The sequence below is a fragment of the Eptesicus fuscus genome, chromosome 6, assembly GCF_027574615.1.
Source record: "Eptesicus fuscus isolate TK198812 chromosome 6, DD_ASM_mEF_20220401, whole genome shotgun sequence".
Taxonomy (NCBI): Eukaryota; Metazoa; Chordata; class Mammalia; order Chiroptera; family Vespertilionidae; genus Eptesicus; species Eptesicus fuscus.
In genome coordinates this window covers 3,931,281-3,936,070 of record NC_072478.1, presented here as the reverse complement: position 1 = coordinate 3,936,070, position 4,790 = coordinate 3,931,281, and positions in this window count along the sequence as shown.

Sequence of the window (4,790 nt, the reverse complement as noted above, 5' to 3'; positions counted from 1 at the left end):
CTTCCCCGTATTTCTCCTGGCTAGTTACTTTCTCTATGAAATAGTGTCACTCGAGAAACGAGGACTCCTTAAGACCGCCGTGGAAACGTGGAGTGGCATGTCTGTCTCGCTAAATCACTGCTGCCAGTGAGGTATCTCATGAGGCAAAGCTGGACACGGAGCCAGACTCAGAGCCCACGCCCCATGTGAGAGGGTGGGGAGGGAGAGAGCACACGGCCAAAAGCCCCCAGGACTGGCCTGGCTCACTCAGTCACAGCCGTGGTTCTCTGAAGTAACAGAAATCTGTTTATGGTGAAACTGCATAGAGAGGAGGCAAAGGAAGTGTAACGAGGATTTCTGTTCAATAGAAGCAACCACTGCCCAACAGGGGAAACCTGGACAGACAACACCCAGCAGGGGACACCTGGACAGAGAACACCCAACAGGGGACACCTGCAGAGAGAACACCCAACAGGGGACACCTGGACAGAGAACACCCAACAGGGGACACCTGCACAGAGAGCACACAACAGGGGACCCCTGCACAGAGAACTCTCAACAGGGGACACCTGGACAGAGAACTCCCAACAGGAGACACCTGCACAGAGAACACACAACAGGGGACACCTGGACAGAGAACTCCCAACAGGGGACACCTGGACAGAGAACACCCAACAGGGGACACCTGGACAGAGAACACCCAACAGGGGACACCAGGACAGAGAACTCCCAACAGGAGACACCTGGACAGAGAACACCCAGCAGGGGACACCTGCACAGAGAACTCCCAACAGGAGACACCTGGACAAAGAACACCCAACAGGAGACACCTGGACAGAGAACTCCCAACAGGGGACACCTGCAGAGAGAACAGGGGACACCTGGACAGAGAACACCCAACAGGGGACACCTGCACAGAGAACACCCAGCAGAGGACACCTGGACAGAGAACACCCAGCAGGGGACACCTGGACAGAGAACTCCCAACAGGGGACACCTGGACAGAGAACACCCAACAGGGCAAACCTGGACAGAGAACACCCAACAGGGGAAACCTGGACAGAGAACATCCAACAGGGGACACCTGCACAGAGAACACCCAGCAGGGGACACCTGGACAGAGAACTCCCAGCAGGGGACACCTGGACAGAGAACTCCCAACAGGGGACACCTGGACAGAGAACACCCAACAGGGGACACCTGCACAGAGAACACCCAACAGGGGACACCTGCAGAGAGAACACCCAGCAGGGGACACCTGCAGAGAGAAAACCCAGCAGGGGACACCTGGACAGAGAACACCCAGCAGGGGACACCTGGACAGAGAACTCCCAACAGGGGACACCTGCACAGAGAACACACAACAGGGGACACCTGGACAGAGAACTCCCAACAGGGGACACCTGCACAGAGAACACCCAACAGGGGAAACCTGGACAGAGAACACTCAGCAGGGGACACCTGCAAAAGGAACACCCAACAGGAGACACCTGGACAGAGAACACCCAACAGGGGACACCTGGACAGAGAACACCCAACAGGGGACACCTGGACAGAGAACACCCAACAGGGGACACCTGGACAGAGAACACCCAGCAGGGGACACCTGGACAGAGAACACCCAGCAGGGGACACCTGGACAGAGAACACCCAGCAGGGGACACCTGGACAGAGAACACCCAACAGGGGACACCTGGACAGAGAACACCCAACAGGGGACACCTGCACAGAGAACACCCAGCAGGGGACACCTGGACAGAGAACACCCAACAGGGGACACCTGCACAGAGAACACCCAACAGGGGACACCTGGACAGAGAACACCCAACAGGGGACACCTGGACAGAGAATACCCAACAGGGGATACCTGCAGAGAGAACTCCCAACAGGGGACACCTGCACAGAGACACCTGGACAGAGAACTCCCAACAGGAGACACCTGGACAGAGAACACCCAACAGGGGACACCTGCAAAAGGAACACCCAACAGGAGACACCTGGACAGAGAACACCCAACAGGGGACACCTGGACAGAGAACTCCCAACAGGGGACACCTGGACAGAGAACACCCAACAGGGGACACCTGCACAGAGAACACCCAACAGGGGACACCTGGACAGAGAACACCCAACAGAAGACACCTGGACAGAGAACTCCCAACAGGGGACACCTGGACAGAGAACTCCCAACACGGGACACCTGAACAGAGAACTCCCAACAGGGGACACCTGGACAGAGAACTCCCAACAGGGGACACCTGCACAGAGAACTCCCAACAGGGGACACCTGCACAGAGAACACCCAACAGGGGACACCTGCACAGAAAACACCCAGCAGGGGACACCTGGACAGAGAACACCCAACAGGGGACACCTGCAGAGAGAACACCCAACAGGGGACACCTGGACAAGAACACCCAACAGGGGACACCTGGACAGAGAACACCCAACAGGGGATACCTGCAGAGAGAACTCCCAACAGGGGACACCTGCACAGAGACACCTGCACAGAGAACACCCAACAGGAGACACCTGGACAGAGAACACCCAACAGGAGACACCTGCACAGAGACACCTGCACAGAGAACACCCAACAGGAGACACCTGAACAGAGAACACCCAACAGGGGACACCTGGACAGAGAACACCCAACAGGGGAAACCTGGACAGAGAACACCCAACAGGGGACACCTGGACAGAGAACACCCAACAGGGGACACCTGGACAGAGAACACCCAACAGGGGACACCTGGACAGAGAACACCCAACAGGGGACACCTGGACAGAGAACTCCCAACAGGGGACATCTGGACAGAGAACTCCCAACAGGGGACACCTGGACAGAGAACTCCCAACAGGGGACACCTGGACAGAGAACTCCCAACAGGGGACACCTGGACAGAGAACTCCCAACAGGGGACACCTGGACAGAGAACACCCAACAGGGGACACCTGGACAGAGAACTCCCAACAGGGGACACCTGCACAGAGAACTCCCCAAGACAGCAGGGCCCAGGACAGTGTTTCCTGGCAAGAAAATGTTCTGACCACTCCCTAGGTCACTGTTACCACATCCACTGGTTACTACTGTTAAGTACACACATAAGACTGAAGGAACCTCGAACTACTAGTATATATAACTATGGGGGGAGGGTGTGTGGAAAAAGTTTTTTACATTATTGTCCTTTTTTTTTCTTTTCTGCTGAACAGATTTTACTGTTAGTGAAGTGTCCGTTCCAGGAAATCTCTGCTTGTATCCCCTAAAATAAGACCATATGAGTCATAACATTCACCCGAGATTTCTGAACAATTTGAGTCCCACTTCTAATTTTAGATATTGCCTTAAGAAAATGTCACTGCCTCTCACTTAAGTGCACCGAAACAGACCAAGAAACCAGCAAAGAGTAAACACACACATATGTGCACACACACACACACACACACACAGCACATGTCTGTATGATTGGCAGGTAGATATTTATCCTTCGACATGTGCGGGGCACCTGTTCCGTGCCCAGGAACTGTGGACACAGAGGTGACCACACCCACATGTAAACGAGCTACTGTAAATGCCAGGGGAAGCCCTTGGCCTAGCTGGTTGGAGGTCAGACAAGGTCAGCAGCCACGGGTTGGAGGGGCCCACGAGGGCGGTGCTCCGGGTGTCCGAGCTGCATGCACGGGGCCAGGACTCGTGTCAGGGAGAGGAGGGCATTCACGGGGCTGGGCCCGGGAAGAGCCCCTTCATCCCCTTTGAAAGGCTCTGACTTTCAGGAGTTTTAGGATTTATACTACATCCCTGTGGGCATCTCACAGGGCGCTCTGAAGACAAATGTAAATTCTGTGATTGACTGTAAATCCTTTCTTTCTCCTTCCAGCAACACACTCTTCCCTTTCCTATTCTTGCTTATCCCTCCCTCTCTTTCTTCCACGCCAGCACGAGGCCTGTGCCCATGGGCCCCTTGGTGCAGCGCCCAGCACCCACCCCTCAGGCCCCCTGTCCCGCTACCGAGTGCTCCATCACTCCACTCGATGCCTTGCACAGGCCACGAGTCCACCAACTGAGGGAAACTGTGAGATCGGGGAAGAGTTCACGCCCGATGAGTCACGGAGAAAACCCGGACTTCGCCTGGGAAAGGGCAGCATTGAACCTGAGAGCCACCTTTAAGCTTCCTGCCAACGTGGAGATCAGCTGTGCCAACAATGCCAGTCTCCTCCGTTCTGAATGGTTTTCTCTTAGTTCCATAGGATTAGCAGAACTTATAGAACCACAGATGACTCACTAAGCCCCACACAGCCCAGCGCACACCTGGAGGCGCTGCCCGAAAACCTGGCCTGGGGGACGCGGTGAGGAGCGGGAGGAAGGCAGAGGTCACCTCCGGCTCTGGGAAATGCAGGGAGCTGGTGCAGTGAGGGACCTGGTTTGCCTGGGCTCCGGGTGACTTCCTCTCTGCGGGGACACTGCCCGGAAAGGAAGAATGGCGATTTACATACCACAGCAGGGCTCATCCACCCTAGCCTCTGAGTCACAGCTGCAGGCTTGAGAAATCCCGGGAAATCCCTGCTTGGAAGAGAGGAAACGTTAAAGTTGCAGTAGCTGGGCTTGCAACCATCCTGTGCAGCTCAGTCCAGGGCGCCCCTGTAATGAAGAGACGGTGTCCCTGTCTCTACCTGGTGCTCACGCTCTCTGTGGGCTTTTGAAACTTGGTATACTTGGTCACCCTGGAAGCGACACCTCAAGAGCCTTTTTCTTTCTTCTTTTCCTTCTGCTCTCCAAGACACCAGGACAGACAGCTCCCCTGGCGCACCCTGAG